This window comes from Pongo pygmaeus, chromosome 6 (genome assembly GCF_028885625.2).
Source record: "Pongo pygmaeus isolate AG05252 chromosome 6, NHGRI_mPonPyg2-v2.0_pri, whole genome shotgun sequence".
NCBI classification, from domain to species: Eukaryota; Metazoa; Chordata; class Mammalia; order Primates; family Hominidae; genus Pongo; species Pongo pygmaeus.
This window is the reverse complement of record NC_072379.2, coordinates 20,980,032-21,003,595: the sequence shown is the minus strand read 5'-3', so window position 1 is coordinate 21,003,595 and position 23,564 is coordinate 20,980,032. Positions and strand designations below refer to the sequence as shown.

Genomic DNA, 23,564 nt, shown 5'->3' with positions numbered 1-23,564 from the left:
TGCCTGGAGTAAGGAAGGCCCTGCTTGGGCCTCAGGGGAAGATGGGACTTTGAGAGGCAGAGAGGAGGGTGGGTTGTGTTTGGCAGGGGAATGGCAGGGGTTGAGGGGTCACTGGATGCCATTGCCATAAGTGTGTTTCCAGAGCTCTCAGAGGGGCAGAATGGTCAGATGATGTTGGAAAGGTGGAGACAGTGGAAGCTGCAGCAGCACAGTGCAGTGAGTGTGCCTCCAGTGGACACCCGGCTGAGAGGTCACTGGGTTTCTGGCCCTGCACTGGGTGCTTTATGCGAGTGCCTTTCACACATATTTCGGGAGGTCCTGCTGGGGCAAGGCAGTATTCTAGGAACTAGGGTTACAGCGGAGTGCAAACAGAGGAGGCATCTCATTTAGTCTTCATACCTAGGAGGTAGACGCTAGAGCTCACTTACAGAGGGGTAAACTGAGGCTCAGTGTGAGTGATGTATTAATACTCTGTGTCCCAGAGCTAGCAGGTGGCCGTGGCCCCAGCCCTCAGGGATGGACCTGCCAGCCCCTTTCCAGGCATTGGCACCCAAGCCAGGTATCCGCCTGGAGAACCAGCTCCACACTTACTCATGCCACTAGTCATGCTGGGCTGGGAACATGTCCAGGCTCCTGGGAGTCTCGGAGGGTTCACCAGAAGTCATTGAGTGCTACTCCTGCACCAGAATGGGCTTTTCTCAAACCCTCCCTCACATAGTGCCCAAAGCCTGGCCTGGGCCAGCACCGGCAGTTCCAAGGTGAATCGGAGTGGAAGCTGGGGTCTGCTGGGGGAGGCAGAGGCAATAGCAGGCCCCTTCATTTGGAGGCAGTTGTCCCAGGGCAGGTGGAGGGGTGGCAGATAGTTGCGGAGAGGCAGGTGGCTGGGGACAGTGCCCAGGAGTCAGCCTTCAGGGTCCCAGGCAGCATGTGGGCCATGGGAAAGTGCCATCTCGTTCAAGTCCCTGTACCCGTCTGACTAGCCGTGGGAATCTGAGCCTTCACTTCCTTACCGCCAAGATGGACAAGCATACCTGCCTCGCCATGTGATCTGAATATGGAAAAAGATGGGCAGTGCTAGGTGAGCTGGAAGGACTGTTTTCCCCCAATTGCTTTTTTTTTTTTTTTTTTTTTTTTTTTTTTGAGATGGAGTTTAGCTCTTATCGTCCAGGCTAGAGTGCAATGGCGTGATCTCGGCTCACTGCAACCTCCACCTCCCAGGTTCAAATGATTCTCCTGCCTCCGCCTCCTGAGTAGCTGGGATTATAGGCGTGTGCCACAGCATCCAGCTAATTTTTGTGTTTTTAGGCACCCTAACATGGTGAAATGCCAGGCTGGTTGGCCGGGCTCGTCTCCAACTCCTGGCCAGCCTCAAGTGATCCGCCCATCTTGACCTCCCAAAGTGCTGGGATTACAGGCGTGAGCCACCGCGCCCAGCCACCTTTCTTTTTGTCCTCGTTTGCAAATACAGAATGGACCTGAGTCTACAAACTCAGAAGTGCGAGACATGTATTTTTATTTTTATAAAATTGAACTGGACTCCTACCAAAAGCCCCCAGTGCAGAGTGGCAGAAACTTTATCGGAGTCCATTTTGGATCATCGTTTCCTTTGGGCTTGTACCAGGGCCTGGAACCTTCTGTGAGGCCCACCCAGTAGGAACTTCCACACCACAGACAGACTGAGCATGAGAAGGTCCGTGCTTGAAAAAGGCCTAACAGTGGGATCTCGGTGCAAGGATGGGAGAGTGGAAACCAAGTGGTGAAGAGATGACTGTGGCACTCAGCAGGGAATTCCTGCGAGGGTGAGGCTTCGGGAAGTTTCTAGGGGGACAAACCCTGTTAAGAATGGCTCTAGGACCGGGCGTGGTAGCTCATGCCTATAATCCCAGCACTTTGGGAGGCTGAGGCGTGCAGATCACGAGATCAGGAGTTCGAGACCAGCCTGGCCAACATAGTGAAACCCCGTCTCTACTAAAAATACAAAAAAATTAGCTGGGCATGATGGCGGATGCCTGTAATCCCAGCTACTCGGGAGGCTGAGGCAGGAGAATCGCTTGAAACTGGAAGTCGGAGTTTGCAGTGAGCCAAGATCATGCCATTGCACTCCAGCCTGGGCAACAAGAGTGAAACTCCGTCTCAAAACAACAAAGCAAAAAAAGAAAAAAAGAATGGCTCTAAACCAGGAACAGTGGTTCACCCCTGTAATCCCAGCACTTTGGGAGGACGAGGTAGGAGGATCACTTGAGGCCAATAGTTTGAGGTCAGCCTGGGCAACATAACAAGACCCCGTTTCTACAAAAAATTTAAAAACTAGCCAGGCACAGTGGCGTGCACCTGTAGTCTCAGCTACTCAGGAGGCCAAAGCAGGAGGAAGGCTTGAGCCCGGGAGGTGGAGGTTGCAGTGAGCTGAAATTGTGCAACTACACTCCAGCCTGGGTGACAGAGCATGACGCTGTCTGAAAAAAAAAAAAAAGGAATCGCTCTGAGACTTTTTTTAGGTCACTTATTGAAGGTTCCCATGGAAGCCTTTCCTAACAGAACCACACCAAGAAGGTAAAAATTCTGAAAGAGATTATGCTTTTTTGTTTTTGTTTTGTTTTGTTTTGTTTTGTTTGTTTTAAGATGGAGTTTCACTTCTTGTTGCCCAGGCTGGAGTGCAATGGCACGATCTTGGCTCACTGCGATCTCCACCTCCCAAGTTCAAGTGATTCGCCTGCCTCAGCCTCCCGAGTAGCTGGAATTACAGGTATGCACCACGACACCTGGCTAATTTTTGTATTTTTAGTAGAGACAGGGTTTCACCCTGTTGGCCAGGCTGATCTCAAACTTCTGACCTCAGGTGATCAGCCCGCCTCAACCTCCCAAAGTGCTGGGATTACAAGCGTGAGCCACCGCGCCTGGCTGAGATTGTGCTTTTTTGAAGATGAATTAGTCATTAAATTGCAAGAGCCCCACTGCACCCTGGAGCTGTGGGCCTCCCCAGTGTACGGTGAGAGTACAGCCACTCCTGGACTGGTTTTGTTCTGGGTCAAAAGAGATGACTCAGGCCAGACGTGGTGGCTTATACCTATAATCCCAGCATTTTGGGAGGCCAAGATGGGAAAATCACTTGAGCCCAGGAATTTGAGACCAGCCTGGGCAACATAGCAAGATCCCATCCTGCAAAGACATTTTTTTAAATTAGCCAGACATGGTGGGGACGAACACCTGTACTCCCAGCTACTTGGGAGGCTGAGGTGGGAGGATCCGTTGAGCCTAGGAGTTGGAGGCTGCAGTGAGCCATGATTCCAGCGTGCGTGACAGAGTGAGATCTTGTCTCTAAAAAGAGAGAGAGAGAGAGAGAGAGAAGCCCAGAATGTCTTTCATGTTTTCCCAACTGGGGACATCACATCTGCCCTCAGTGCCTCAGTTTCCCCATTAAAATTTAGAAGCCCTGCCTGCTCTGACATGCTGAGTGGCAGGCAGGCGTCTGGCTGGAGAGGAAGGCATACTTGGACTTGGACCAAGCCTCAGGGGGCAGTGGGTCAATTTCAGGCCTCAGGTCAAGGGAGCTGTGGGCCAGGGATTTCTGGGGGCCAGGGGTACTGGAAGGCACCAGGCTGAACCAGAGGGGACCTAGTGGGGGGCCTGGGGTTACAGAGGGATGGGGGGGCTGGGTCCCCCAACTCGTACCAGAAGGAACTCCAGCCCTGCCTGCAAGGGGCTGAGACAACCCACGCTCGACCCTGAGGGCTGAACACCACTGGTAGCTGGTAGCTCTATACTGCCCAACCAGGCCACACCCCACCTGCCCGCAGTGGCACTGAATTAAATTAGGGAGACTCTGCCAGGCACGGTGGCTCACGCCTGTAATCCCAGCACTTTGGGAGGCTGAGGCGGGTGGATCATGTAAGGTCAGGAGTTCGAGACCAGCCTGGGCAACATGGTGAAACCCCGACTCTACTAAAAATACAAAAATTAGCTGGGTGTGGTGGCGGGCGCCTGTAATCCCAGCTACTTGGGAGCCTGAGGCAGGAGAATCGCTTGAACCCAGGAGCTAGAGGTTGCAGTGAGCTGAGATTGCGCCACGGCATTCCAGCCTGGCAACAGAGCGAGACTCTGTCTTAAAAAAAAAAAAAAAAAAAAAAAAAAGAGACAGGTGGAAAGCCCACAGGTGAAAAGGTGAAGCCCAGGGAGAAACTCACTAAAGGAGGTGATTAGTTGCACCAGCCTCTGCTGGGAAGTCAGTCCTAACGCCTGAGAATAGACGGAGGGGCTAAGCAACAGGTTGCAGTGGGATGGTTCAGAGCAGTTTTGGAGGAAGTGGTGGGGACCAGAGTGGAATAGTGGGCTCAGGAGAAAATGAGAAAGGCAAGTGATTGAATCTGCCAAGGACAGATCACCTTTTAGAGGGCAGGAGAGAATGAGCAAGAGTGGAGAGTGGAATGGATGCAGAGAGGGCTTTATTTTTTTGGTGGAGGGAGGGGACAGAGTCTTGCTCTATCACCCAGGCTGGAGTGCAGTGGCGCAATCTCGGCTCACTGCAACCTCCGCCTCCCGGGTTCAAGTGATTCTCCTGCCTCAGCCTCCCAAGTAGCTGGGATTATAGGCACATGCCATCACACCGGACTATTTTTTGTATTTTTTAGTGGAGACAGGGTTTCACCATGTTGGCCAGGCTGGTGTCAAACTCCTGACCTCAAATGTTCCACCCGCCTCAGCCTCCCAAAGTGCTGAGATTACATATGTGACCCACCACACCCACCCAAGAGAGGGTTTTAGAGGTAGGAACAGCAGCTGCATGATCTTCAGCAGATTCAGTAGAGAGGGAAGTGAGCTGTGGGAGAGGAAGGAGGATGGGGGGAATGGCAAGAAAAGGAGCACCCTGCTTAGAAAGGGAACGGAGCCGGGTGTGGTGGCTCACGCCTGTAATCCAGCACTTTGAGAGGCCGAGGCAGGAGGATCACTTGAGCCCGGGAGTTTGAGACCAGCCACATAGCAAGACCCCGTCACTATTTTTTTGGGAAAAAAAAAAAAAAAAAAAAAGGAGCAAGAAACTGGATGGGTAGAAGGGGGTTGCTGAAGGCTCATGCAAGATCCTCTCTGCCTGCTCCTTCTCTCACGCAGGGACAGGGGAGGGTGATGAGTCAGTGGACTGAATATCCCCATGGGGATGAAGGATGGTTGGGGTCAGGGTCCTAGAGGGAGGGCTGGAAGGAGGGAAGGAGACGGCCAGAGAAGGATATAGGACACAGAGGTGCCGCCGTGGATCACCAAGAGGTTCAGGACTGGCCAGAGGGAGGATAAGAGGTCAAGGTACGTGTGGGGCACTTGGATGACGCATCTGTGCCTGCACACAGCTGAAATCCCCAGGAAATAAGACGGGAGCAGGGTGGGTTTCTGCAGCTGAGGTGAAACCAAAGTGCCAGCTCACTGCCACCCTCAGTAAAGACTAACTTGCCCTTCCCCACAACTCCCCTCCCAGAAGTAGCTTGCTTTCCTCTGCCTGCCATACATCGGGGGGCTCAGGGAAAGCTTCCTCTCCCTGGGCAGTTGGTGTTCCCTAGGCCAAGGCCAGTCCCTGCAGAGATGAGGAGCTGGGAAATCCCCTCTTCCCATCCCGCACGTCGACGCGAGCCAGACCCTGTGCTGCGAGCTTTTCACACACAGCCTCTTAGACGCTTAGCCTGTGAGGCGGGTGCTGTTGTCCTTCCCATTTTGCAACTGAGAAAACAGCCTGAAAGAGACAAAAACCAGGTAGTTAGCATGAGCCGAAAGCCACTCCCTGGTCTATGCCGTTCTGCAGCCTGAGCTTGGGGTGGCCAGGCGGGGTTGTGCAGTGGGGGGAAGGAGAATAGCCCCCAGAAATGCTGCCGGAATGGTAAAGGGCCTGGACTGCAAAGCTAGTGACTTGAGCTTTATTTTGTGGCACTGGAGGTTTTCCCAGTCATTGTAATGATACAATCAGATTTGCGTTGTCTTCAGGTTACCATGGTAACCGTACTTCCACCCACCAAGAGTGGGATTGGAGAAGGCAAAACTAGGCAGAGAAGCCAGGGAGTGTTGAGAAGGTCTGAACCCAGAGAGTGGGCAGCTGGGCCCCAAGGTGGATGGGGGACTCCAAAAGGACGGAGCTGGCAGAGAGAGACCTGCCCGGGGCATCAGAGAAAAGGGCGACTGTGCAGGAGCAGAGTAGATGAGGTGGGGGAACCTTTGGGTAAGAAGAGCTGAGTCAGGAGCATTGAGGCAGTGGTTTTCAAACCTCAGAAGCAACAGCAGGGCTGGGCGCAGTGGCTCAGCCTGTAATCCCAGGACTTTGGGAGGCTGAGGCGGGTAGATCACCTGAGGTCGGGAGTTCGAAACCAGCCTGGCCAACATGGTGAGACCCTGTCTCCACCAAAAAATACAAAAATTAGCCAGGCATGGTGGCAGACGCCTGTAATCCCAGCTAGTCAGGAGGCTGAGGCAGGAGAATGGCGTGAACCTGGAAGGTGGAGGTTGCAATGAGCCGAGATCAAGCCACTGCACTCCACCCTGGGCGACAGAGTGAGACTCCGTCTCAAAAAAAAAAAAGGCCAGATGCAGTGGCTCACACCTGTAATCCCAGCACTTTGGGAGGCCAAGGCAGGAGGATTGCTTGAAGCCAGGAGACCAGCCTGGGCAACATAGTGAGACCCTGTCTCTACAAAAAATGTAAACAATGAGCCAGTGTGGTGGTGCACATCTGTAGTCTCAGGTACTCAGGAGGCTGAGGAGGGAGGATCGCTTGAGCCCAGGAAGTCAAAGCTGCAGTGAGCTATGATCACACCACTGCACTCTAGCCTGCCAGACAGAATGAGACCTTGTCTTTCAAAAAAAAATTCTAGAATTGTTCTTGAATAAAAGTGGTTAACATCTTTTAAAAACTTTGGAAGGTAGTGAACTCCCCATCACTGGAGGCATTTCGCAGAGGTTGAGCTGCCACTCACCAAAGAGGCCTCTTCCTATAGGGCTTGCTGCAGGAGAGGAGAAAGGGACAGGAGAGCCCTGCCTGTTTGGGAGGGGCTGTGGGGAGGACTAGAACCAAAGAGGGGCCCCTCTACCCACCAAATCCACTTCTCTTTGCTGCCCCGCCACCAGCTCCCCGCACCTCCTCCCTGCGTATGAGCCCAGCCGCCCCTCTCCAGCTCCCTTTTGGGCAAACACGAGATCTCTCCCCGGACCCAGGCTAGCTTCCGCTCCTTTTAGTTCTCCTCTGACCCTGGGGGTACAGCTGTCCCTGCCAGCTTGAGGGGACTCTGGGAAGGCAGCGCCCCACCTCTCCTTCCCCAGAGCAGGGGCTCCAGACCCCAGGGATGGAGCAGAGCTGCCAACTTCCTGTGTGACTCCAGCAAGTCAGGCTTGCCTACCTGAGCCTCAGTTTCCCTACTTGTGAAATAGAAAGAGGCTGCGGCAGGAGAATCGCTGGGACCCAGGAGATGGAGGTTATTCTGTGTCAAAAAAAAAAAAAAAAAAAAAAAGGTATCAGCAGGGCTGGGTCCTTCTGGAGGCTCTAGGGGAAAATCTGTTTCCTTGTCTTTTTTTTTTTTTTGAGACAGAGTCTTGCTGTGTCCTTCAGGCTGGAGTGCAGTGGCGCGATCTCGGCTCACTGCAACCTCTGCCTTCCAGGTTCAAGCAATTCTCCTGCCTCAGCTTCCTGAGTAGCCGGGATTACAGACACGTGCCACCATGCCCAGCTAATTTTTGTATTTGTAGTAGAGACGGGGTTTCACCATGTTGCCCAGGCTAGTCTCGAACTCCTGACCTCAAGTGATCTATCTGCCCACCTTGGCCTTCCAAAGTGCTGGGATTACAGGCGTGAGCCACTGAGCACTGCCTCGTTTTAAGGATTAAATGAATCCATGCAAAGATCAAAGAGCAGTGCCTGGCACAGAAGAGCTCAGCTTCTCTAAGTTACCAAGTGCCCATGAGGAGTCGGGCATTTTTTTTTTTTTCTGGGACGGAGTCTTGCTCTGTTGCCTAGGCTGGAGTGCAGTGGCACGATCTCAGCTCACTGCAAGCTCTGCCTCCTGAGTTCAAGCGATTCTCCTGCCTCAGCCTCCTGAGTAGCTGTGACTACAGGCGCGCACCACCTCACCCAGCTAATTTTTTGTATTTTTAGTAGAGACAGGGTTTTGCCATGTTGGCCAGGCTGGTCTTGAACTCCTGGCCTCAAGCGATCTACCTGCCTCGGCCTCCCAAAGTGCTGGGATTACAGGTGTGAGCCACCGCGCCCAGCTGGGTTCAGTAATTCTTAGCATATTGCCATTTTCCCTGCTCTCTCTCTGTCTCACACACACACACATATACACACACACACACACATACATACATACACACACACAAATAATTTCTCTTTCTTTTTCTCCATTTGAAGTAAGTTGCAAACATCTTGACTCTTCATGCCTAAATATTTCAATGCACATCTCCGAAGAACAACACTATTATCTTACATACTCACAATAGTATCATCGCACTTACAAAACTGAGTAATTCCCTGTCATCCAATATATGGTCTTTATTCAAATTTCCAAAAATGTCTTCTGTGCCTGTTCTCATTCATGATATAATCATTTTTCACTGGTTGATTTCTTTTTTAATTTTTTTTTTAAGGACAGTCTCCCTCTTGCCCAGGCTGGAGTGCAGTGGCACAGTCATAGTTTACTGCAGCCTGGACCTTCTAGGCTCAAGCCATCCTACCACCTCAGCCCCTCGAGTGGCTAGGACTACAAGCACACATGCTACCATGTCCAGCTCATATTTTATTTTTTATTTTTGTAGAGATAGGCTGGAGTGCAGTAACACTATCACATAGCTCACTGTAGCCTCCAACTCCTAGGCTCAAGCAATCCTCCCGCCTCAGCCTTCGAGTAGCTGAGAATACAGCCGGGTGCCACTGCACCAGCTACTCTTAAATTTTTTGTAGACAGAGTCTATGTTGCCCAAGGCTGGTCTCCAACTCCTGTCCTCAAGTGATCCTCCTGCCTTGGCCTCCCAAAGTGGTAAGATTACAGGCATGAGCCACGACACCAGGCTCATGGGTTAATTTTTTTAAATTATTTTACTGCGTATAATGTTTGCCTAAACAAAAATTATTTCATTTTGCTTATAATTTTACTTTTTTTTTTTTTTTTTTGAGATGGAGTCTCGTTCTGTCGCCCTGGCTGAAGTTGTGTGATCTCAGCTCACTGCAACGTCCACCTCCCGGGTTCAAGTGATTCTCTGGCCTCAGCCTCCCAAGCAGCTGGGACTATAGGCGCCTGCCACCATGCCCAGCTAATTTTTTGTATTTTTAGTAAAGACGGGGTTTCGCCGTGTTAGCCAGGATGGTCTCCATCTCCTGAACTTGTGATCCACCTGCCTCAGCCTCCCAAAATGCTGGGATTACAGGCGTGAGCCACCACGCCCAGCCTATAATTTTACTTTTATAACAAAGGCATGTTATTGAATAGAGTCTGGGACTTGCTATTTACCACTTAGCTTTGGTTGACATAATGTCGAAGTGTGTAGCTGTAGCCTCTTAGTTCTCGAGACTCTATAATCTTCCATTGAGTGGAATTTTACCATGATGCAGTTCCTCACTCTCCTCTCCTTGGGCTGCTTCCATTGTTTTGCTGTTACTAAGAATGCAATTAACACTTATAGCCGGGCGTGATGGCTCATGCCTGTAAACCCAGTACTGTGGGAGGCCGCGACTGGAGGATCCCTTGACCTCAGGAATTTGAGACCAGCCTGGGCAACATGGCAAGACCCCATCTCTACTAAAAATACAAAAAAAATTAGCCAGGCATGGTGGCACGCTTGCTACTCAGGAGGCAGAGGTTGCAATGAGCTGAGATCATGCCACTGCACTCCAGCCTGGGCAACAGAGCGAGATCCTGTCTCAAAAAAAAAAAAAAAAAAAAAAAGCAGCGGAAGAGAAGCATAGATCCATTAAAAAGTTTAAGGCCCAGCCTGGTGGCTTATACCTGTAATCCCAACACTTTGGGAGGCTGAGAGGGAAGGACTGCCTGAGGCCAGGAGTTTGAGATCAACCTGGGCAATGTAGCAAGATCCTGTCTCTACAAAAATTTTAAAATTAGCCAGACGTGGTGGTGTGCACCTGTAGGTCCACGTACTCAGGAGACTGAGGCAGGAGGATGAGGTCAAGGCTTCATTGAGCTAGGATCGCACCACTCCATGGGTGACAAAATGAGACTACATCTCCAAAAATATAATTTTTGAAAAGCAGAGGAAGAAGGCCAGGTGCAGTGGTTCACGCCTATAATCCCAACACTTTGGGAGGCCGAGGTGGGTGGATTGCTTGAACCCAGGAGTTCAAGACCAGCCTGGGCAACATGGTGAAACCCCATCTCTACTAAAAATACAAAAATTAGCCAGGCATGGTGGTGCATGCCTGTAATCCCAGCTACTCAGGAGGCTGAGGCAGGAGAATCGCTTGAACCCGGGAGGCAGAGGTTGCAGTAAACTGAGATCGTGCCACTGCACTCCAGCCTGGGCAACAGAGTGAGACTCCATCTGAAAAAAAAAAAAATGCAGAGGAAGAGAAGTGGAGATTCCCCCATTCCAGCAGCCTCCTTCTCACCCCCACTGGAGTTTTGGATTTGGGGGTTTGATGGCTCTGGCATGTCTAGGCCCTAGAGGGGTTCAGAAGGAGGGGTCTTGGGGACACAGAGAGTACTTCAACAACTCAATCCCACTTTAAGACAGTTCCCTTTGGGCTGGGCACGGTGGCTCACACCTGTAATCCCAGCACTTTGGGGGAACGAGGCGGGCAGATCAACTGAGGTCAGGAGTTCGAGACCAGCCCGGCCAACATGGTGAAACCCCATCTCTACTGAAAATACAAAAATTAGCCGAGCGTGGTGGCTCGTGCCTGTAGTCTCAGCTACTCGAGGGGCTAAGGCAAGAGAATTGCTGGAACCTGGGAGGCGGAGATTGCAGTGAGCCCAGATCATGCCGCTGCACTCCACCCTGAGCGACAGAGCAAGACTCCATCTCAAGAAAAAAAACGACAGTTCCCTTTGTAAAATGGGTCAAGGCTTAAGGGCCCCTCCTGCACGCAGTGTCCAGGCTCAGCCAGGTCTGATGGCAGGAGAAGCACAGACTCATGATCACTGGCCTGGGCACAGGTCTCTGCCCCACTGCAGCTTGGCCCTCCTCTCTCCAGGCCTCAGTTATCTCATCCATGAAATGGAGCTGATGGAATTCCTGCTAAACCTGTGCACAGGCCCTACAAGGGGTTAAAAGCTGAACCTGAATGTACCTTTTTTATTTTTTCGAGACTGGGTCTCACTGTCACCCAGGCTGGAATGCAGTGGTGCAATCGCTGCAGCCCTGAACTCTGCCCCGGCCTGGCAGTGAGTTGTGGCTCTGTGAAGTGGTTCAGGAGGGGAGAGGAGGGCTATTATCCCACGCTTCTGCTACAGATCGCAGTCTCTCCCCTCTAAGCCGCGCTTGCCCTTCGCTGGCTGCGTCTCCCTGCTGTGAATGGTCGTAATTACCAATATGAGATCGTCAGTCTGAGCTGAAGACCTCTAACTAGGCAGGGAGAGGCCAAGGCTGGCCAGGGCTCTTGCACTTTGCCCCAGGAGAGAGCCGCAGAGCCAGCCCAGGCATCACCCCAGCCAGTTGGTTTAAAATTGTGTACATAGCATGGCTGTGATTCAGTGAGCCTGGTTGTCTTTTTTTCCCCCTTCGCAAAATTCAGTTACTCTTTGAGCTAACAGACAGCAGGTTGGAAAAGATAAGCTGAGAGTTGCCCAGGCAGCGTTAAAGAGAGAGGAGACCGAAGAACAGCATGAGCAGGAAGGGGCAGGAAAAATGTCAAGGGAAGGCCTGTCCACCAAAGGCGTCACTGCCCAGGGGCAGTGGGCAGGAGGTCACTGCTGCAGGGATGGGTTCTTTCAGCAGGACTTTCTGCACAGCACTAGGGGCAGACCATGAGGTGAACCCCCACACACACTGAGTCCTAACTATGACATTTCCAAACAGAACACTCTGAAATGTTTGCAGCCGTGGGTGTCATTTACAGCCAGCCTGGGTTCAGGAAAGCTCAGGCAGGTGCCCCCAAGAATAGGTTTGCTGACTTGGCGTTCCGGACAGTAAACTAAACCCACTCCCCTAACCCCTTTTTTGTTTTGTTTTTGTTTTTTTTTTTGAGATGGAGTTTTGCTCTTGTTGCCCAGGCTGGAGCACAGTGGTGCAATCTCGGCTCACTGCAACCTCCGCCTCCCAGGTTCAAGTGATTCTCCTGCCTCAGCCTCCCGAGTAGCTGGGATTACAGGCACCCGCCACCACGCCCAGCTAATTTTTTTGTATTATTAGTAGAGATGAGGTTTCACCATGTTGGCCAGTCTGGTCTTAAACTCCTGACCTCTAGTGATATGCCCATCTCAGCCCTGCAAAGTGCTGGGATGCCAGGTGTGAGCCACCGCGCGCCCGGCCCATTGCTGCTGTGCAGATGAGGACATCAAGTGGTTCAGGGACTTGCCCAGGGTCGCGAGCTGATAGCAGAGATGGGATTTGAACCCAGGCAATCAGTCTTGGGTAGACCACTGGGCTTGTGGCCCTGGCCTTGCAGGGCCCGGTGTTGCGCCTGCCCCCGCAGTGTTCTCAGCAGCTCTCTGAGGCAGTTCTCTGATCCGTGTTTTTCCCGTGAGCAGATAAGACTCAGAGGTGACCAGGCATGCTGGAGCTGCCCTGCCCCACCTGAGGCCGAGGCCACCACTGCCCACAGCAGTCCTTGGGGAACTCCCTGGTGGTGACAAGATGAGGGTGGCAGGAGCCTGGCTCTGTCGGGAAAGGGTACTCATGACCCACCTGAAGCTCTCTGAGGTGCTCAGCTGGTCTGGGCATGGTGGCTCATGCCTGTATCTCAGCACTTTGGGAGGCCAAGGTGGCTGGATTGCTTGAGCTTAGGAGTTGAAGATCAGCCTGGGCAACATAATAAGACCTTGTCTCTACAAATAATACAAAAATAAGCCAGGCATAGTGGCACACACCTGTAGCACCAGCTACTCGGGAGGCTGAGGATGGAGGATGGCTTCAGCCCAGGAGGCGGAGGTTACAGTGAGATTGCTCACTGCACTCCAGCCTGGGCAACAGAGCCAGATCATCTCAATTAACAAACAAACAAAAAACACCTGGCTGGGGCATCTAGGTTAGCAAGGATCTTAGCATTCTCCCTCCCTCAGGGCTAACCAGGGTGTGTGGGCAAGCTGTCTCGGTTGCAGCGGTGGCCACGATTCCTGTCGGGAGAGACTGGCACCAGCCTGCACACCTCAGAGCCCCAACAGGAATATCTGTTCAGATCGAGATGTTGCCCTTTCCCCTGCAGGGCACGGCTAGAGCACAGACACAAACCCAGTGTCAGGTCCCCAGACATGGCAGGGGACAGGGGAGTCGGTCTTCACCTGTGGTTCAGGTTCCCTCCCAGACAGTGAGTCACTTATTTGCCCAAGGAGCTGCCTCTGGTGCACTCACAGTTCCCAGAAGAGCTGGGATGGGACTACAGGTGTGCACCACCATGCCCAGCTTTTTTTTTTTTTTTTTTTTTTTTTTTTTTTTTTTTTGTGGTAGAAACAGGTTTTCCCTATTTTGCTCAGGCTGGTCTCAAACTCCTGGCCTCAAGCAATAGTCCCACTTCAGCCTTCCAAAGTGCTGGCATGACAGACATGAGCCACTATGCCCAGTCTGTAGTGCTTTTTGGTATGTGAGATTAGATCCAGCAGGCCCAGAGTCTCAAATTAGGAAACAGATTCAGAGAGGTTGAGTGATTTTCCATACACCACACAGCATTAGGGGTTAGAATCAAGATTGCCTTCCTGTCTAATGAGCCAGGGACCTTCCCCATCCCTGGCCCTGGGGATCCCCCTTTTCCCCAGTGTATGCAGGAATTCAAGCAGGAGCTCATCCAATCCAGCTCCCACCAGATCCTGCCCTACCCCATTTCCTTCAGAAACTCATGATTTAAAAAAATGTAACCTGGGCGACATAGCAAGATCCCATCTCTACAAAAAATGGAAAAATTAGCTGGGTGTAGTGGCCTGCACCTGTAGCCCCAGCTACTGCACTCCAGCCTGAATGACAGCAAGACCCTGTCTCTAACAAAAAAAAAAAAGTAATCCTCTTTCCTCTAAATTAAATAAAGAGGTAGGAAAATGCAAGAGCAGCTACAGAGAAAAATCAGTGTTCTTCCGGAGCTTGATGTTGACTGAGCTGGAGAATCCCATGGGCAAGGTATACTGTGGGCTTTGCACAGTGTCTGCACATAGTATGTGCCAAGCTTGTTTTTTATTTTTTAATTTTTGTTTATTGTTAGTTTGAGACAGGGTCTAGCTCAGTTGCCCAGGCTGGAGTGCAGTGGTGCAATCATGGCTCCCTGCAACCTTGACCTTCCAGGCTCAAGCGATCCTCCCACCTCTGCCTCCCAAGTGGCTGGGATTACAGGCACACACCACCATGCCCAGCTAATTTTTGTTTGTTTGTTTGTAGAGACAGGGTCTTGCCATGTTCCCCAGACTGGTTTCAAACTCCTGGCCTCAGCCTCCCGAAGTGCTGGGATTACAGGCATGAGCCACTACATCTGGCCAGTTCTTGGTATTATTGACAAAGGCATTTAGCCCCACTCCACCCCTCCCACACTCCAGAGGTGGTCAGGACGCCTCCCCAAACCGCCAGCCCCCTCAGCCAGCCCAGCCCCACTTTCCTGACACGCATACTCCTGCCACTTCTGGTTCACCGCCTGGGACCTGTACCTCATGTAGAGCTGCCATAGTGTGCTATTGACTGCCCCATAGTGTCACTGCTGGTTAGCCGCAGCCTGGTTTAGGGTTGCACTTCTCCCCAGACCAGGCAAGACTTGGAAGGAACAGGGGAAGTTTCCTGATTGGCTAATGCTTGTTGAGCACCTGAAATTACAGGATACTACAAGTTTCCTTGTGTCTTACTTGCCGCTCCTAACTGCCTTGGAGGTCTGTGTGATGAGCCCCAGAGTGCAGATGAGCCCACATCCTTGGAGCTTTGGGCCCCGTGTGGTGGTCACCTCCTCTGGGAAGCCCTCCCTGCTATAGGCTCCCGTGGGCCAGGTAAACCAGAAAGTGCCTGAAACAGGTCTCAACCGATTTAGAGATTTATTTTGCCATGGTGGAGGACACAGCCAGGAAAAAGAGACTCAAGCTGCAACAGGGTCTGTGGCCTGTGCTTTTTTCCAGAGAGGATTTTGAGGACTTTGGTATTTAAAGGGGAAAGGGGCTGGGCACAGTGGCTCACGCTTGTAATCCCAGCATTTTGGAAGGCCAAGGCAGGTGGATCACCTGAGATCAGGAGCATAATGGGCAGCATAATGAAACCCCATCTCTACTAAAAATACAAAAAATTCAACAGGCGTGGTGGTGGGTGCCTGTAATCCTGGCTACTCTGGAGGCTGAGGCACAAGAATCACTCGAACCCGGTAGGTGGAGGCTGCAGTGAGCCAAAATCATGCCACTGCACTCCAACCTGGAAAACAGTGAGACTCTGTCTCAAAAAATAAAAAAATAAAAGGAGAAGAGGAATAGTTAATGATGTATTCATCCTGTGCTCAGTAAATCTGCATTTTACATAAGATAATGTAAACAGAATAGAGGAAGTCAAATACATATTTGTCTTGGGTGGACAGAGCGATGATTTCTATTCTTGTCTTTGCCCCCTGCCTGTGAAGATAAGCTGTGAATTTACATGACCAGGGTGAGGGAGGCCACCGGGGAGATAGGTGACCTTCTGTCTTAACAGCCATCTGCTTAGGGACAAAAGGCTGTTGTGTGACTCAGTTCCCAAGCTTAACATTTCCCTTTGGCATAGTGAGTTTGGGGTCCCATGTTTTTTGTTTTTTCTTGAGACAGAGTCTTGCTCTGTCACCCAGGCTGGAGTGCGGTGGCGTGATCTTAGCTCACTGCAGCTTCCACCTCCCAGTTCAAGGGATCCTCCTGCCTCAGCCTCCTGAGTAACTGGGATTACAGGCATGCACCACCATGCCCAGCTAATTTTTTGTATTTTTAGTAGAGACACGGTTTCACCACGTTGGCCAGGCTGGTCTGGAACTCCTGACCTCAAGTGATCCACCCACCTCGGCCTCTCAAAGTGCTGGGATTATAGGCGTGAGCCACTGTGCCCGGCCTGGGCCTCATCTTTGAGGGGCTTGCTAAGCTTCTTTCTGTCCTGCAGGCTTCGTAGAGCTCTGACTTTGAGTCTCGCTCTGTCCCAGCACAGGAGAAGACAGAGGCGTGGCATTGTGGGCTGAAAGCAACGGATTTAGACGAAACTATCTTAAAGATTAAGGTTTCTTTCTATAGCTACTGTAGGGGAGGCCGGGCATGGTGGTTCATGTCTATAATCCCAGCACTTTGGGAGGCTGAGGCGGGCGGATCACCTGAGGCCAGGAGTTCAAGACCAGCCTGAGCAACACGGTGAAACCCTGTCTCTACTAAAAATACAAAAATTAGCCAGGCATGGTGGCAGGTACCTGTAATCCCAGATACTCGAGAGGCTGAGGCATGAGAATCACTTGAACCCAGGAGGCGGAGGTTGCAGTGAGCCAATATCGTACCACTGTACTCCAACCTGGGTGACAGAGCAAGACTCTTTAAAAAAAAAAAAAGAAAGAAAGAAAAAGAAAGGAAAGAAAGAAAGAAAGAGGGAGGGAGGGAAAGAAGGAAGGAAAGAAAGAAAAAGAAAGAAAGAAAGGGAGAGAGAAAGAAAGAAAGAACGAAAGAAAAACTGTAGGGGAATCTGAGACATCAGGAAACCCAGGGCTCATGGTAGAGTGGAAAGACCAGGGCTTTGGGGTCGACATATGGTAGAGTGGAAAGACCAGGGCTTTGGGTTCGACACATGGTAGAGTGGAAAGACCAGGGCTTTGGGGTCAACACAGAGTACTCCTGGTGCTTAGTGGCTGTGTGACCTTGGGCAAGTTTCTTTACCTCTCTGAGCCTCTGTGTCCTTGGCTGCAGTGTCTAGGAAAGCATCTGCACACAGTGATGTGTGTGGTCCAGGCCATCCTTTCTCTGTTCTGTGCACACACGGCTGTGCCTGCTGAGAATCCTGCCACCAAAGATTCCTCAGTGGCATGGGGACAGATGGAACGTACTGTTGCTTCCCTGCAGGTTCTAGGAGCTGATCTTTGGGCCCAGGACTCCATCACCGTTGTCTGCATGGGATTTGGACAAGGGTGGCCTTGATCCTTCCCACATCCCAGTCCTGAAAGGAAGGGCCATGTTGGGCCACAGGAGATGAGGGTTCTAGGGGATGTGGAGTGTGGGGTCTTGGTGTGGCTGAATTAGAGGCATTACTCCATGAGATAGGGACACGGGAGGAGGATGTTGTCTGGAATGGCTGATGTTTGCGGTGTCTCTGGGTACCCAGGAGGGCTGGCAGGCCGTGCCTGAAGACAGATGCAGCAACTCAGAGATGTGTGGAGATTCCTGAGTGTGGGTGTGGACGGAACAGGCCAGGGACCTGCAGGGACCTGCAGGGTTTGGGAGGACCTGAGGGGGTGGGTGTTGGAGCCCTGGGAAAAGGAGGAACCAGGCCAAGCAGGTGCCCAGCCTCTGTCCTGTGGGAAACTCCCTGCTCTTTGGGGCAGCCCCCACATTGGGAATGGGGCCTCCATTCTGGCAGCTTGTGCACGGGAGGCCAAGCCACCCAGATAGGGTCTGCAGACTCCAAGCAGCACAGAGCACCAGCCCAGGAGATGCAGTTCCCAAGGCAGCCTCCTAAACAGAAGTGAGCTCTTCCCAGAGTTTTCAAGATTAAAAGAGCCAGGCACAGTGACTCACAACTGTAATCTCAGCACTTTCGGAGGCTGAAGCAGGAGGATCACTTGAGCCTAGGAGTTCGAGAACAGCCTGTGCAACAGAGAGAGATTGTCTCTACAAAAATTTTTTAAAAACTTAGTCTGGCATGGTGATTCATGCCTGGAGCCCCAGCTACTAGAGAGGCTGAGTGGGGAGGATTGCTTGAGCCAAAGAGTTCAAGGCTGCAGTAAGTCATGATGGCACCACTATACTCCAACCTGGGAAACAGGGTGAGACCCTGTCTCAAAAAACAGGAGCCAGGCTGGGCACCGTGGCTCACGCCTATAATCCCAGCACTTTGGGAGGCCAAGGTGGGCAGATCACCTGAGCTTAGGAGTTCAAGACCAGCCTGGCCAACATGGCAAAACCCCATCTCTACTAAAAATACAAAAATTAACCGGATGTGGTGGCAGGCGCCTGTAGTCCCAGCTCTCAGGAGGCTGACGCACGAGAATAGCTTGAACCTGGGAGGCAGAGGTTGCAGTGAACCGAGACTGCGCCACTGCACTCCAGCCTGGGCAACAGAGTGAGACTCTGTCTTGGAAAAACAAAGAGAAAAAAAAGTCATTTTGTTCCAACAACTCATCAGTCTGCTCTGCCCTGTCTCATCCGGCCCTGGCTCCCTGCCTGCTTCTAGCTTCACCCCTCCAACATTTCACCCTTACCCAACCTGCCTGCCCCAGAGGCCCAGCCCATGTGACCCCATGCTTCTCAGAGAGAGTTCCTGTTGGACATGCAAGCCACCCTTCCTGCAATCCCAGCCCCGTCCTCAACCCTGGCACAAACCCACAGGCTGCTGCAGAGCTCTGCCCCAGACCCCATCTCCAGCCCAACCACCCCTCAGCCTTACAGCCCAGGTCAGGCCCCGTCTCCAGGGCTAACTGACCCCAGCAGCTCCTCTAGGCTACAGGAGGGGAGAGCAGAGCACGCTGGGGCTCAAGCAGCAGATAGGCCGTGACGGTTGCCAGGGCAGTGAGCAGGGAGAATGCACAGCCCCCACACTCCCAGACACAGTCTGTTTCCCATTCACAGACCTTGGCCAGTGAGCAGTCAGGGGATTTCCAACAGCCCAGCAGTCACACCGGCCCCTGTGCACAGACCCCGCTAGGCCCATCAGTTGTCTCCCCTGTACCACCCCCATGTTCAGCCACTTCCAGGACAAGGGATCTTTCTTTTTTTTTTTTCCTTTTTTTTGTTTTTTGGAGGCGGAGTTTTGCTCTTGTCGCCCAGGCTGGAGCGTAATGGTGTGATTTCGGCTCACTGCAACCTCTGCCTTCCGGGTTCAAGCAGTTCTCCTGTCTCAACCTCTTGAGTAGTTGGGATTACAGGTGCCCGCCACCACACTTGGCTAATTTCTGTATTTTTAGTAGAGACGGGGTTTCTCCATGTTGGCCAGGGTGGTCTCGAACTCCTGACCTCTGGTGATCTGCCCGTCTCGGCCTCCCACAGTGCTGGGATTACAGGCATGAGCCGCCGCACCTGACCAGCACAGGATCTTTCACCCTTGAGTGCCTGTGCATGGCTTGTCCTTCTGCCCCAGTGTCTTCCCACTGCCACTCCATCCTTCACAAACTCCTACCTGCCTTTTCAGAGCCCTTTTTTGTTGTTGTTTTCATTTTTGTTTGAGACAGGTCTCTGTCTCCCAGGCTGGAGTGCAGTGACGTGATCTCTGCTCACTGCAATCTCCACCTCCCAGGCTCAGGCGATTCTCCTGCCTCACCCTCCCGAGTAGCTGGGACTACAGGTGCCTGCCACCATGCCCAGCTAATCTTTTTGTATTTTTAGTAGAGACAGGGTTTCACCATGTTGGCCAGACTGGTCTCGAACTCTTGGCCTCAAGTGATCTGCCTGCCTCTGCCTCCCAAAGTGCTGGGATTATAGGCATGAGCCACCAATGTCAGGCCTTAAGAGCCCATTCAAGCATCCTGCTCTCCTGGGGGAGGTCTCCCCAGACTTGCCCAGACAGGGTGGTCATCCTCATTCATGCCTCTTGTCTCCTAAGTGTGTCTGTTGTACTTTGGTGACCAGGTGACACCCCTTCTGGCTGGGAGACCCTCAGGGGAGCAGCCCTGCCTTTTTAGGTTGTTTTGTGCCCAACACAGGGCCTATGCTGGGGACACTGATAAGAAAATGTCGGATGGGCTGGCCACCGTGGCTCACACCTGTAATTCCCGAAATTTGGGAGGCCAAGACGAGGATCGCTTGAGGCCAGGAGTTCAAGATCAGCCTGGGCAACATAGTGAGACTCCATCTCTACCAAAAATTTAAAAAATTAGGCATGGTGGCACACATCTGTATTTCCAGCCACTCAGGAGGCTGAGGCAGGAGGATCACTTGAGCCTGGCATTTGGAGGCTTCCGTGAACTATCTGATTGCACCGCTGACTTCCAGCCTGGGTGACAGAACAAAACCATGTCTCAAAGAAAGAAAAATGGATGGATGGACAGACCAACAACTGGGGCTAGAAACCAGCTACAGCTGGGCACAGTGGCTTATGCCTGTAATCCCAACATTTTGGGAAGCTGAGGCGGGTGGATCACCTGAGCCCAAGAGTTTGAGACCAGCCTGAGCAACATGGTGAAAACCCGTCTCTACTAAAAAATACAAAAATTAGCTAGGCATGGTGGTGCGTGCCTGTGATCCCAGCTACTTGGGAGGCTGACACAGGAGAATCACTTGAACCTGGGAGGTGGAGGTTGCAGTAAGCTGAGATCGTGCCACTGCACTCCAGCCTGGGCAACAGAGCGAGACTCTCTCAAAAAGTAAATAAATTAATTAATTAAAATAAATAAGTAACTAAACAAACAAACAGCTGCATGGGAGTAGGCAGGGCCGGCAGAGAATGTTTTGGCAGGTCAGGGATGCCTGGTGGGAGAAGCAGCAGGTCTGGTGGCCAAGCCGGTGCCAACTGTCATGCCCCCTTGTCTTCCTCTTTAGATGAAGATGACACCAACAGACTCGGGGAGAAGGTGATCCTGCAGGAGCAGGTGAAGGAACTCTTCAACGAGAAATACAGTCAGTGTCTGTGGTCAGGGTCAACACACCAAGCCCTCCTCCGGGGAAAGGGGGAGGTCCTCCCTCCCTCTGCAGCCAGCCTAGCCTTCAGGAGCCCCCAGCTGGCCTGCCTGCTCCCTGGGGACATGGCTGCTCTGCCCATGACCCACATTTTGTGTATGTTGATTTTCTTTTTTTTTTTTAAACAGGGTCTCACTCTGTTGCCCAGGCTGGAGTACAGTGGTGCGATGTCTGCTCACTGCAGCCTACACCTCCTGGGCTTAGGCAATCCTCCTGCCCCAGCCTCCCAAGTAGCTAGGACTACAAGTGTGCGCCACCACTCCCGGCTAATTTTTCTATTTTTAGTAGAGATGAGGTTTCACCATGTTGCCCAGACTGGTCTTGATCTTCTAGGCTCAAGCGATCTTCCCACCTCGGCCTCCCAAAGTGCTGGGATTACAGGTGTGAGCCACCACACCGGCTAATTTTTGTATTTTTTGGTAGAGATGGAGTTTCACCATGTTGGCCAGGCTGGTCTCGAACTCCTGACCTGAAGTGATCTGCCCGCCTCAGCCTCCCAAAGTGCTGGGATTACAGGCGTGAGCCACTGCACCCAGCCTCCGTTATTACTACTATACCATATATCCTTACAGTCTTTTGGGTTTTGGTTTTTGTTTTGAGACAGGGTATCACTCTGTTGCCCAGGCAGGAGTACAGAGGTATGATCATGACCCACTGCAGCCTCAACAGGGTCTCACTGTGTTGCCCAGGCTGGTCTTAAACTCCTAAGCTCAAGTGATCCTCCTACCTTGGCCTCCGAAAGTGCTGGGGTTACAGTCGTGAGCCACCACACCCAAACTGTGTGGCCCAGTCTTTTTTTTTTTTTTTTTAATACAATAGATGATTCGCTTATTTTCAGAACAGTACACAAAGCAACCTGGAAAATATGAAAAGATAGAAGAAAAGAAGCTGTAAGTCTCCTATGAAGGTCAACACTTCGATGTGTTTCTTTATATTTTTAAATTATTATTTTATTAATATATTATTACTTTCTTTTTGAGATGCAGTCTCATTCTGTCGCACAGGCTGGAGTACAGTGGCATGATCTCAGCTCACTGCAACCTCCACCTCCCAGGTTCAAGCAATTCTCCTGCCTCAGGATTCTGAGTAGCTGGGACTACAGGCACACGCCACCACGTGTGGCTAATTTTTTTTTATATTTTTAGTAGAGACGGGGTTTCACCATATTGGTCAGGCTGGTCTCGAACTCCTGACCTCAGGTGATCCACCCGCCTCGGCCTCCCAAAGTGCTGGGATTACAGGCATGAGTCACCGCACCCAGACACTTTTTTTTTTTTTTTTTGTATTGCACAGGTTAGTCTCGAACTCCTGGGCTCAAGCCATCCTCCCACATCGGCCTTTCTTTTTTTTTTTTTTAAGATGGAGTTTTGCTTTAGTTACCCAGGCTGGAGTGCAATGGCACGATCTTGGCTCACTGCAACCTCCACCTCCCAGGTTCAAGCAATTCTCCTGCCTCAGCCTCCCGAGTAGCTGGGATTACAGGCATGCGCCACCACCCCAGCTAATTTTGTATTTTTAAGAGACGGGGTTTCTCCACGTTGGTCAGGCTGGTCTCGAACTCCCGACCTCAGGTGATCTGCCCGCCTCAGCCTCCCAAAGTACTGGGATTACAAGCTTGAGCTACCGCGCCCAGCCCGCCTTCAATGTTATATTACACATTTTGTTTCTTTGTTTTTTTGAGATGAGGTCTTGCTCCATCACCCAGACTGGAGTGCAGTGGCACCATCTTGGCTCACTGCAACCTCTTCTTCCTGCATTCAAGCAATTCTTGTGCCTCAGCCTCCCAAATAGCTGGGATCACATGTGCCCGCCACCACACCCGGCTAATTTGTGTATTTTTGTAGAGACAGGGTTTCACCATGTTGGCCAGGCTGGCCTCGAACTCCTGACCTTAAGTGATCCGCCTGCCTTGGCCTCCCAAAGTGCTGGGATTACAAACATGAGCCACTGTGCTGGCCTACATGTTTTTCTAAATTAAGATAATATTTGCATGTGTCAAAAAAACCCAAATTGTTCAAAATCAAAAAGTGGAGGTTTCCCTTTCTCCCACAGATAGTTCACCCCCAAAAGTAACAACTAGAAAATGCAGGAAAATGGCCAGGTGTGGTGGCTCACGCCTGTAATCCCAGCTACTCAGGAGGCTAAGGCAGGACAATCGCTTGAACCTGGGAGGTGGAGGTTGCAGTGAGCTGAAACCACGCCATAGCACAACAGCCTGGGCAACAGAGCGAGACTCCATCTCAAAAAAAAAAAAATTAATTAATTAAAAAATAAATTAGCCGGGCATGGTGGTGTGCACCTGCATTCCCAACTACTGGGAAGCTGAGGCAGAAGGATCGATTGAGCCCAGAACTTTGAGGCTGCAGTGAGCTAGGATGGCACCACTGAACTCCAGCCTGGGCAAAAGAGTGAGACTGTCTCAAAAATAATAATTGATAATAATGCTGTGATGACTATCCACTTGCATAAATCTGGGCACACATTTCTGATCACTTGGTCAGACAATATCCTCGCTTTATAGATGAGGAGAGCAGACCCAGAGGAATGATTTGCCGGCCCAGGTCCATCGTCCAGGGCCTATATAGGGAATGCTCTGTCGGGACGGTGTGTTCCCCACTTTTATTTCGGTGTTACCAGGCTCCCGCAGCAGCAGCAGCAGCA

At 51.6% G+C, this 23,564-nt stretch overlaps 1 protein-coding gene across 4 annotated transcripts in view; it reads left to right on the top strand.

Moving 5' to 3' along the window:
- Nucleotides 1–23,564, top strand: part of LOC129041060 (general transcription factor II-I repeat domain-containing protein 1-like) — a 53,950-nt gene that overhangs the window by 24,582 nt on the left and 5,804 nt on the right. The window lies entirely within an intron of this gene.